Source organism: Oreochromis aureus, linkage group 3, assembly GCF_013358895.1.
Source record: "Oreochromis aureus strain Israel breed Guangdong linkage group 3, ZZ_aureus, whole genome shotgun sequence".
In the NCBI taxonomy this organism is placed as follows: Eukaryota; Metazoa; Chordata; class Actinopteri; order Cichliformes; family Cichlidae; genus Oreochromis; species Oreochromis aureus.
In genome coordinates, this window is record NC_052944.1 from 89,037,241 (window position 1) to 89,049,828 (window position 12,588).

Sequence of the window (12,588 nt, forward strand, 5' to 3'; positions counted from 1 at the left end):
GCACGATAGACTCACAGAACAGCAACAGCTACACAAGCGGCGGCGGCGGCGCCGGGAATGGTGTCAGGCGGCGGCCCTGCAAGCCCGGAGCGAGGATACAACGCCAGTGAGCAGAGGAGCAGAGGGAGCGGTCCGGCTGTTGGAATAACTGGAGGCCAGATCACGCTACTGTGGGGAATTAGAGACGGCGAGACAGCGCCTGCCTCCCACGGCGAGACGGGCCGGTGCCGATTGGCGTGCTACAAGAAAGCAGCGGGCAGCGTTAAGAGCTCTGCCCATCCGGGGTAAGTCTCACGACTTATCCCATTCTAATAGACTGTAGCCGCTATAGGAGTAGTGACTGTCGCTGCCCCTCTCTTCCAGCACTCCGGAGCATAAAACACTGATAGGACGGCGAGGGCGCCGCGGGGTTTCCCCTTCTGCTCCGACCCGCTGGATTTTTAACTTTTAGTGACTTTTATACCGTGGCGGACGCCACTGGACTTTTAATCTTTGTGCCTTATTGATTTTGTGTTTTTTCCCTGGCCAGGGCTGTTTTAATTCCTTTTATATTTTTAACTGTTTAAATATAATAAATTATATTTTAGCCATACAGTTTTTTTTAATTCCTGTTTATTCATTACCTTGGCTGCTCCACTGCTCTGTCCGTTTTGAGGAAGGTTTCCCTCCTTTAATAACACTGTGCAAAAAATATCACCTTCCCCCGTTACAGTCAAGCAAGCATTGGCCGTGACTTGTGTGCTTTGTGCAGCCAAGCATGCCAGAATGCCTTTCATCTGAAACTCGAAGCAGCAGTTACATATAACAGCAGCTAAAACTGTAAAGTTGGAAAAATTATTGTTTCTGTGACACAAAATCAATGTTTGTGTTTACATGCTCTTAAGCAAGAATGCAAATGTGCAAACTTCAAATATATTTTTGATTCATTAGGACATTAAGACATGGACAGCATTTACAAAAGTGCTCTGACATTTTTGGATATGTCTGAGCTTGACCTGACCCGGTGAGAAACCCCCTCTGGGCTTCGCCACTCAGTGGGAGTGAAACATGACAGAAATCATCTAGATGAATTCTAACTTGTTTTTATTTTTCTTTAATTCAGTCTTTCACTTGTTCCTGAGTAAATCCTTTTGGCTGAGACTGAAGTTAAGCTTCATAACTGCACCATTTTATTTAACTGTGATGTCAGTAAGAAAGACTCTTTCACCCACCGTTATTCTCGATGTTAAATTATAATATACGTATTGTAACACTTTATTCTAAACTGAAGTGCGTTTTCACTTGGAGCAGACATATCTGGACCAGCATATTCATCCTGATGACTGCTGCAGAAACGATCAGATTTTTGGGGGGTTAGTTTTGGTTGTTTATTCAACTCTGTTCTAAACACCAGCTGACCATTGAAAGTCTTGGGTTTCTGCTAAAATAGAAATAAAATTCTAACATCCGATCTGTCATTTTTGTTCAATAACCAGCGTCAGCTGTGCCAACACGTATAATGTTTTATTAAGAGAGATGACATTTTAGTCATGCAGTGATAGTTGGTGCTTAACTGTGTGAAGCATATCAGACATTATGTCACCGTCTGGCTGGGGCAGACTGTATGTGTTGCAAAAGAGGACTCAAACGCAGACCAAAAACTGAACGTGACGTGGATTTAACAAAAAAACAAGCCGTTTATTGTGGCTAGCAAAAAGGTACAAACAAAAGAGCATTGGTGAAACAAACAATAACCTAAACTGGGTGAACTAAAACTAAACATGAAAAACCTTAAACATGGTGAACTGACATGGATACCTGAAGTTGAGATGTGGATGAGCAGACGACCTGACAAGGAATGACAGAAAGCACACGGACTAAATACACACAGGAGGATAATGAGGGAAGTGGGAACACATGGAGAAACAGCTGACACACATGAACATAATGACCTCAGTGGAAGAGTAAAACTAAACACTATGGACACAGGAACACAAGATCTCTTCAAAATAAAACAGGAAACACGAGACAGAGACCTGACAACATGAACTTGACAACATAAGACTCACAGGCATGAAACACATGAAGGGCAAGGGAGACTTCACAGGGGATGGAAGACACAAGGGGAATCTAATAACAAATGAACATAGGAAACCTAATAAGCTTAAACATACACTATAAACATCAAAAGAACTAAAACTCAAAACACTGGGTCATAAGATCCAGGATCGTGACACATTATGAAATGAATCAAATAAATCAATGGTTGTTGAAAGACAACTTATAATGGACATGAAAAGTAAAGGCAGGTGGGTTTTCTTTAGATCTAAAAACAAGGTTAATAGTAGCCAGCATCTCTTGATTTATAATAGTTTAGTGCATACAGCACATGAATGCACACATGTAGGCATGTATAGTTCTGCTCTCTTTAGAAGTGAAACCCAAGTTCTTAAAAATCCTCTCTTCTTAAATAATCTTTTTTCTCCTTAAATAAATCTCATTATTTTGTGTAATATAGTGTAGTGTGTGTGTGTGTGTGTGTGTGCGCGTGTGCGTGCATGCGTGCGTCTATGTGGTATGGATGGACATTTGACCTGACGCTGTACCTGGGCTACAGGGACATTTCGACTTTTTGCTGTGTATTCATGTGTCCCCCTAAAACATGAATTGTAAATGCATTTTTAAGTGTCTAAATAATAATAAATTCTACTTCTTATGAGGTCATTATTTATCTTTTGACCTGTATTTGCTTAAACTCTAGTGTAAATTTATTTATTAAACTATAATTAAAAGATTTTCTGATTTTCTTAAAAGTCCACCTATACCACTCACCTGATTTTTGTGTATTCCAGTTTATTGCACAGCGACGTTTCGAGTTAGAGTGGATGTGTGTAAGTACTACAATTTAATACACATTTTCAATACACACGGCCGGAAGTCATTGTGATTGGTAGGCTATATATATAGGCGGTACCTACCGGATACGATTTGCATGCGTGCCCTTTAACAAGTACATGTCGACGGCAATACGAAGACTGATTAAAAGCACAAAGGTAAGCCTTTTTTAATGTAAAATGCACCATGACTTTAATACTATATGAAATTATAGGTGCACAGGCTTATATTAAACTGGTTTAATATATGCTTTATGGACTGTTAGCTAGTTTTTGAAGAAGTAAAACTGCCTCAGCGTTTGTCATTGAGTAAATAAAATAGGGCTGATGACTAACCGCGTCAACGCGATAAAGCGGGCTAACCCGTGTTAGGATTTACTCGGTGTTAAAGCATTAATGTGGCTTAAACGTGTTAATGCCGACATCGCGACTAACGTGATTAACAGTTAAACCAGCGCAGTCTGAGTCAAAATCCCTGATGTCGCTGTCAGCTAATTTCGGGCAGTTTGTCCAATGTCTGTCCATTCTGCTGACAGCCCTAAAATAAAAGCAAGGGGTATAAGTGTATTTAATCGTGTATTTATTTATATGCCTGAAGAAAAAACTTCTTACAGTTTTGATGCCTAAGCTTTCTCAGTACTTGTATCACTCTCTGCAGTCGCCATTACAGAAATGTCACATGTCGCCATTTTGAGAACTTGGCTTTTAACATTTTAAAAGAAGGCATAAATTAGGACTATGAATAAGTCAGCTGTGTTTATGCTGTAAACTACACTACTGCTAGTTCCACTACTACTGATGATGATGACAATGATGACGATAATCGTAATACTTTATATGCTTTGGTAATACAGGCAATCAAAACTTACAGGAGAACATGCGAAGGAGACGATTCCTCCACGGGAGGATGCAGTCTGTCATGTTTCTGCTGGAAGGGACAAACTGGGACTTGATATCCACTACATAAATGCCTTCAAAGGTAAGTTGGTCTTTAGTTTAGATTAGATTTGGAGTTTGTCACTTTGTCTTTTGTCACTCACTTGATATGCCTCTGCAATTCAGGTCGGGGCATTTTCACGACTGTTCCATTCCAAAAAGGAGACTTCCTTTTGGAATACAGAGGTAAACTCATACCAAAAGAAGAATGTGAGCGGAGACACAGAGTTTATCATGACAGCCTGAAGGTGTTCATGTTTGAATTCAAGTTTGATGGAAAACTCTGGTGGTGCGTATTATATCAGTGTAGTTTGATTAAGATTAAATTACACATTGCTTTTGATTTATGAAAAAAAAAAGCTTCCTAACAAAAACTAGTTAAGCTAATACTTTTTTGCCTAACCCCACAGTGTGGATGCATCTCAAGAAGATGGGTCATTAGGCAGACTTGTCAACGACAACCACATCAGTCCAAGTGCTAAAATGAAAATATTAAATATCAATGGAAAGCCCCATCTATGCTTATTTGCAAGCAGAGACATAAGTCCAGGCGAAGAAATAGACTATAATTATGGTGACTCGGATTGGCCCTGGAGATGCAAGGTATTTCTACAATTGTACTTTTTGGAACTGATAAATTGCATACCGTAAGCCATTTTTACATTTGTACCAACTCAAATTGGCTTAACGTGACTTAGGGCATCTAGTTTTCCATTGAAATTGAGTATCACCTACTGTGCATTTGGTCACTATAGCAATGCAGCCGAGCATCCAGTGATATAAATGTATTTTCATTCTCTATCTGTTACACACGAAGGCTGAGACCAGCCAGATTGAGAAGACTGTGAGCTGCCTAAAGCCGCAACCAAACTGCATTCCAAACAGTGATCTGGACCTGAAACATCCAGAGCCTGAAAGGGTAAATATAATCCAGTGTACCACTTAATGAGCTAATAATTTAATCTATCATCATTCTCTATGGATGCTGTGTGTGTGTGTGTGTGTGTGTGTGTTTGGCAGTCACCTGGGTGTAATGTGATTTACATGGACCGTGGCTTGTAGGTCCTTTTCATTGTTTCAAAGTGCAAGTCTGGATAACACGTGTGTGTGTGTGTGTGTGTGTGTGTGTGTGTGTGTGTGTGTGTGTGTGTGTGTGTGTTAACCACCCAAATGTGACTTAGGAGGACCACAGTGTTATTGGGGGACTCCGTCAAAGTTTGCTTCATGGTGACATCACTCTGGTTTTAGGAGGGGTCTTCTCTTATTTTTTGACAGTTTGACCTACAGCACGCAGAACTGACTGCATGTGCTTTGTTTCTATGTTGAAATGGTTTGAAACTCAGGCTTGAACATTAAGATAGTACTATACAACTGCTTAACTTGTTTTAGGCACGTTTTACTGCTGTAGTGCATGGGTTCTCCCTGGCTGTGTACTCTGGCTTCTTCCCACAGTCCAAAGATGTAGCTTATGGGGTTAGGTTAACTGATGATTCAAAACTGCCCTTTGGTGTGGATGCAAATGCCTGTCCTTCCATGTTAGACTGGTGATCTGTCCAGGTTGTACTGCCCTTTGGTAGCTGGTATAGGCCCCAAACCTGCTACCCCACAATCCTGATAAGGATAAGTGAAAGAGGATGGATGATTGCCACGGAATCAGTTGTTAATTGGAGTGAGAGGCTGTCGCAAGGTATCACATTGACAGACTCTAACACAGTCACACCTATGGGCAATTTAGAATTACCAGTCCAGCAAACCCCACTAACTGCATGTCTTTGGGCGGAAGTTGTAGTTGGCAGATACAAGTCGGGTGAGAGGCATTGTGCACCCACCATATTTGGAATAGAGGTTCCAGCCGCAAGGATAAGCAAATAAGGAAGGATTGTTTTTATAAATTTTGTTGTTGTTTTTTTTTACTCTGACCCACTCCACACAGATAAGAATGCATGTGCCATTTTTAAGAAGTTGCAGTGTTTTAAGTCAATTAACTATTCTAGATAACAACAAAGTGAAAGAATCAATTCCCCTAATCCCAGTAAAATGGTTCCAGTAGAAAAAAGTGAAGAGGTTGATTGCGTTCAAATTTTATACTGGGATGAAGTGTATTAGTTGATATCTGCAACTGAATTGAAAACACCTCACCTTTCCAACTGTCCAAAACAAATAAATGTTGCAATATTTTGCTAACAGTGTCACAGTCATCGTCTGGTGTGCACAACAATATCATCTTTGGACAAGTGCATTCAGTGTGTGGGACCGGTTTCCTCCCTCAAGTGGCTTGGCTATAAGTGCAAAGGTGAGACATTTAGTGAATAGGTACAGTATATAGTAAAAAGCATTAATAGAGTTCAACAAGTTAAGACTACCTGAAATGAACACTGCTCCCTTTTTAATCAGTGGGTGGTCACGTCTAATTAAAGAAATGTAGTATTACCTCTTTGTTGCAGGACCTTGTAAAATGGTATACTTGGGATTGTCCTCAATTCCCCATTCCATAACATAAACTGCTCAAAATAATAAAGGGAACACTTAAACAATCCGATGTAACTCCAAGTCATTCACACTTCTGTGAAATCAAACTGTTCACTTAGGAAGTAACACTGACAACCAGTTTCACATGCTGTTTTGCAAATAGAGTAGACAACAAGTGGAAATTATAGTCAATTCACCATAATAAAGGACTGGTTCTGCAGGTGTTGAACACAGACCACTTCTCAGCACCTATGCTTTCTGGCTGATGTTATGGTCACTTTTGAATGCTGGTGGTGATTTCATTTTAGTAGTAGCATGAGACAGAGTCTACAACCCACACAAGTGGCTCAGGTAGTGCAGCTCATCTAGTGTAGCACATCAATGTGAGCTGTGGCAAGAAGGTTTGCTGTGTCTGTTAGTGTAGTGTCCAGAGCATGGAGGTGCTACCTGGATGTGGAGTAGGCCATAGGAGGGCAACAACCCAGCAGCATGACCGCTACCTCCACCTTTGTGCAAGGAGGAACAAGAGGAGCCCTGCAAAATGACCTCAAACAGGCCACAAATGTGCATCTGTCTGCTCAAATGGTCAGATGGCTTGAGGGTCCAGCGTCCACAAGTGGGGATTGAGCTTGCAGCCCAACACCATGCAGGACGTTTGTCATTTGCCAGAAAACACAAAGTTTGGCAACTCCGGCACTGGCACCCTATGCTCCTCACAGCTGAAAGGAGGTTCAAACTGAGCACATGTGACAGTCTGGAGATGCCGTGGGGAACGTTCTGCTGCCTGCAACATCCTCCAGCATGATCATATTGGCAGTGGGTCAGTAATGGTGTGGGGTGGCATTTCTGTGCCTGCCAGAGAGCCTGACTGTCATTAGGTAACAAGATAAGATCCTCGGACCCTTTGTGAGACCACATGCTGGTGTATTTGGCCCTGGGGTCCACCTAATGTGAGAGGACACTGGACCTCATGTGGCTGGAGTATGTCAGCAGTTCCTCCATGACAAAGGCATTGATGCTATGTACTGGCCCGCCTGTTCCCCAGACCTGAATCCAATTGAGCACATCTGGGACATCATGTCTCACTCCATCCACCACAAACTGTCCAGGGGTTGGTGGATGCTTTAGTCCGGGTCTTGGAGGAGATCCTTCAGGAGACCGTCTGCCACCTCATCCCGAGCATGCCCAGGCATTGTAGGGAAGTCATACAGGCATCTGGAGGCCACACACATTCAACTACACATTTTCATGCCATTCAACTACCTAAAGAACAAAGTATTTAATAAGAAGAATTCATTCATTCATATCTGGGATGTCCTTTTTGGGGGGGGGGGTTAGCAGTGTATGTGTAGTCATTAAAATATCCTTAAGTGTGAACAGTTTGTTTTGTTTTTTTCAGCATTTGACATTACTGCAATGCTTTGACAAAAAACTACTTCACTTAAATAGAACTGCAAAGCTAAATTAAGTCTATCAAAATGTGTTTCAGTTTGTTTAGGGTCTGGCACAAATCCTGCCTTGCAAAATTGGCAAATCAGAATTGTCACCAGTCAACACAGGTGTGTATCCCATTCATATTTGGCTTGACTTTTTCAGTTTATTTTTTTTACCTGTCTAAAGTATTGATCAATTAAAATAACTTTTATTCTTACATTCCAGAAAGAAGAAATTTCTGAATATTCAGGGGAGGATGGATTGCCACATTCAGTTCTGGATCAAATATCAAGCGATGATGATGGCAACCACAGCATATCAGAAGAAGAATATGTGCCAGATTCAGAGTCATATGATGAAGATTCAGATAAAGACATCTCATTATTGCCAAGCACATCAAAAGGTCTGCTATGCCAAGATGACATCTCCAAAGCGCATGAACAATCAGATTCAACAAATTTAATCCACAACTTGACAAAAGACAAGCCAGAAGATAAAAGTGAGCTTTATGAAACTGAATCAGAAAAATGACTTTAAGTAAAAGAAATTACTGCTATTTTTGTGGCAAACCACAAGCTAAAATTTCCCGCCACCTGAAAACGCACAAAACAGCTCCTGATGTTGTGCATGCATTTTCCCTGCCTAGAGACTCAAACGAGCGTAAAAGCCTGTTAGAGAAATTGAGAAATAAGGGAAATTTTAAGCATAATGCTGCAGTTTTGCATGGTGGAGTGGGACCACTGAAAGTGAAGAGAAGACCCAAGATTAAAGCAGTAGAGGAAAGTTTGCTCATTGCTTTTATTGTCAAGGGATGTATGTTCGCAAGGATCTTTGGAGACATGTCCGCAGATGTCCTAACAAACCAAAAGATGACACAGATAAAGAACCTGGAAGAACCAAAGTACTCGGCCTGGCTTTAACTCTGGAGTCTCAGTGTTATCCGCAGGTGTCAAGTGGAGTGTGGAAGGTTCTTGCTGTTATGAAACAAGATGAGATTGCCTCAGCTGTGCGAAATGACTTTACTGTTATTCAGTTTGCCCAGTCCCTCTACAATAAACATGGACAAGACCCTACAAAGTATGATTATATACGACAGAAGCTTACGTGAAGCGGGGCGTTTGTTGTTGTGTCTGCGTGCAGAATTCTCAGTGCATAACATGGAAGAAACTATTAAGCCTGCTAACTTCCAGAGAGTTGTGCAAGCAGTAAAGAAAGTTTCAGGTTTTGATGAAGAGACACTGTCATACAAAACTCCAAGCCTTGCGCTGAAACTGGGACATACACTGCATAAAATGTCTGACATTATCCATTGTCGTGCCCTCATGACAGAGGATGAAGCCCTAATCAAGTCCACTGATGCGTTCAAGAAGTTGTATGTCTCCAAATGGTCCGAGATGGTGTCTCACCGTGCCTTGAACACACTGAGCGAGGCAAAGTTTAACAAGCCATCAACATTGCCCTTTACAGAAGATGTTCGGATTCTCCATCACTACCTTCAAAAATCTGCAGAAAGTGCCTTTTGCAGCTTGGAGAACGAAGCCACAGCTCAGAATTATGCCCAACTTGCACAAGTTACACTCTCACAGATCATTGTGTTCAATCGAAGACGTTCTGGAGAGGTTTCAAAGATGCGCCTCAAAAGTTTTCTTGAAAGAGACAAAACAGCACTCCACACAGATGTTGCCATGGGGCTTTCAGAAATGGAACAGAGACTCTGTAACTATTTCTGTAGAATAGAAATAATGGGAAAAAGGGACAGAAATGTTCCAGTTCTGCTAACACCAAGCATGCTGGATGCTCTGTCACTACTGGTTAGTAGGAGGCCTGACTGTGGTATTTGTGCCACTAATATCTACCTCTTTGCAAGACCCCGATCAATGAGTCATTACAGAGGAAAGGACTCCTTGCGTGTTCATGCATACCAGTGTGGAGCAAAGCACCCTGAGTATCTAAGATCGACACAGCTCAGAAAACATGTTGCCACACTCTCACAAGTCCTTAATTTGAAAAACAATGAACTTGATCAGGTTGCAGATTTCCTGGGTCATGATATTCGCGTTCACCGCGAATTCTACAGATTACCAGTTCCCACAACACAGCTGGCCAAGATTTCCAAACTGCTTTTAACACTGGAAAAGGACATCTTTCCCAGATCCAGGGAAATCACTGGATGAGATCGAAATTGAAGGTTTGTATTGAAAGGAGCAAATATTAGGGCAGTAGTTGAATATTATGCTTTATCAACAGAATTAAAACCTAAAAGCACAGACCATTCTGTTAAATGTCCATGATTTAAGGTTCTTGAAGTCTGTTGTTTCATCACTTTGCAACATTTGGCAAACTGCAGAGTGGTGGCCTTAAATAGTAAAACTATGTACTGTGGAAAAGTATAATTTCCAGTATTTGTTCTGTATTTTGTCATATGTCGTTGTTAATGTGAGGTTTTGGGGGTTTGTGTTTGTGTTGGGGGTTTTTGGTGTTTTTCCCACAATTTCTCAGATGAAATTGCATTAAGTGATGCTGAAACAAAGGACCGTGAGAGTGAATCAGATGATGATGACACAGCACTCACAATGTCAGCGTGTGGCACCAGTGAGCCTGTACATGCAGTAGCTGATTCCACAAACACAGCGCAGCTACAAGACACTGTAGATTGTGGTAAGTTACCACTAGCTTGATTTCTGTGGATAAAATGTTTGTAACAAATATGAAAACTTAATCAAATTGTGTAATCAGCAGATGAAGAACCACTCATAATGCCTGCAGCAAGTGAGACTGCTGCTCCCTCTGAAGGTAAGGGGTGCAGTTGGTTCTCTAAGCTTATGGACACGTTCTTTGTAATTGCGTTGCAATTCTGTCTCTCTACACCACCACAATGGATTTTAAAATCAAACAATATCCATATGTGTTAAAGTAGACTTCCTGCTTTAATTCTAGGGATTTGACGGAATCATCACATCACAACCATTATGCATAGTCTATTATTCTTAGAAGCTCAAGGGTAATTGTATAGCTGACAAACAATTTAATGACTGGGTGAGGCCTGTCTACAGACTACTTCATGTGACATACTATGGTGCTTGCATGATGCATTCTCATTATCCAGTTAAGTAAGTAAAAAGGTTGATTCTGTTCATCTGAACGTAGTTTTTCAGTGGGAGAAATCAAATCAAATCACTTTATTGTCACGTCACATGTGCAGGTACACTGGTACAGTACATGTGAGTGAAATTCTTAATGTGCAAGCTTCACAAGCAACAGAGTTGTGCAAAAATACAATAACGTAAAACAAGCAAAATATAAAAATGGCTAATCTAAAAAGTAATAAATATATGTACAATATATAAAGGTATATACATTACTGAATGTGTGTACTAAATATGTTTTTCTACGTGTGTGTGTGAGTGTGTATATAGTGTGTATATACATGTTTTACAAATGAAATAAAGTAAACAATAAAATAAGATATATAAAATATACAGAGGTTGGTATGTGCAAAACAGTGGCATTTATATACAGTATGGAGTGCATAATGTTGAAGTTCCAGTAGTGAGGGTGAGGTGTCTATGACGTGTTCAGCAGTCTGATGGCCTGGTGGAAAAAGCTGTCTCTCAGTCTGCTGGTACGGGACCGGATGCTGCAGAACCTCCTTCCTGATGGAAGTAGTCTGAACAGTTTGTGGCTGGGGTGACTGGAGTCCTTGATGATCCTCCCCGCTTTCCTCAGGCACCGCTTCCTGTAGATGTCTTGGAGGGAGGAAGCTCACCTCAATTATCCGTTCAGCACACCGCACTACTCTCTGGAGAGCTTTGCGGTTGTAAGCGGTGCTGTTGCCATACCAGGTGGTGATGCATCCAGTGAGGATGCTCTCAATGGCTCTCAAATGTTTCGTCACTTAGATGTTTGTGCTTAAGGTTCTTGAATTGTTCATCATCTATTGTTTCATCACTTTGCAACATATGGCAAACTGCAGAGTGGTGGCAAGAAGTCACTTGGATGAGTGACAAAATGTTTCTCCTACTGAAAACGCTACGTCCAGATTAACAGAATCAATGTTTTGGGATTTACTTACCTGGATGATTGAGCATGCATCAAGAGACTTTTATTCAATGTTTTATTCAGTCTTTTATTCACAGTGGAACACTAAATGTTGTCTCATTTTAGAAATTTGATAAATTTTCAAAGAGAATTTTAGCTCGTTTTGATATTGATGGTACCAACACATTTCAGAAGTTAGGACAGGGTAACATCCATTCTTTTAAAAAGCAAATGATTTTTGGGGTTTTTTTTGGTTTGGTTTGTTTGTTTTAACTACTACTACTTTATATATCTTCCAGATAAAAATGCTGCTCAATCCCACAATTCCCGAAGAGCTCCCAAAAACATGTGGTCCAAGGCTGAGGTTGCTGCAGTGATGAGGCATTTTAAAGACCACATAAACGAAGGAAACTGGCCACCAAAAATGAATGCAGTCATTGCAAATTGGTAGAAGATCCGGTGTTGGCAGGAAGAACAGTTCAAAACATAAGAGATTTTGTAAGAAACAGAGGATTAACTGCAAAAGGCAGAAAAAATGAACTAAAATAACTGTTTAGCCAGATGTGGTTTTACATCTTGGTCAGATTGCCGAACTGTTGTTAAAACTGACTTATTGTGCAGCAGGCTGCCTCACTGATGTTCTGTTTAAAGAAAAAGTTCTTGTTAATTACAGAAGTAGTTTGTATTTCATAACTTTTAAATTTAATTTATTTAGTTTTTTTTTTTTGACAGGTTCTTTAATATATATTTTTGACAGGTTATATTGAAAATAAAAAAAAATATAAATGCATATTTTCTCCCCTTAATATTTACCTTTAAACTATTAAAATTCATTTTA

At 40.5% G+C, this 12,588-nt stretch overlaps 1 long non-coding RNA gene across 1 annotated transcript; it reads left to right on the forward strand.

The window, feature by feature from the left end:
* Nucleotides 1–9,869: 9,869 nt before the first annotated feature.
* On the forward strand, nt 9,870–12,158 carry LOC120438434. Its single transcript, XR_005611892.1, has 4 exons — nt 9,870–9,900; nt 10,212–10,370; nt 10,449–10,505; nt 12,050–12,158. It is a non-coding gene; the product is annotated as an uncharacterized LOC120438434 (long non-coding RNA).
* The last annotated feature ends 430 nt before the right edge of the window (nt 12,159–12,588 follow it).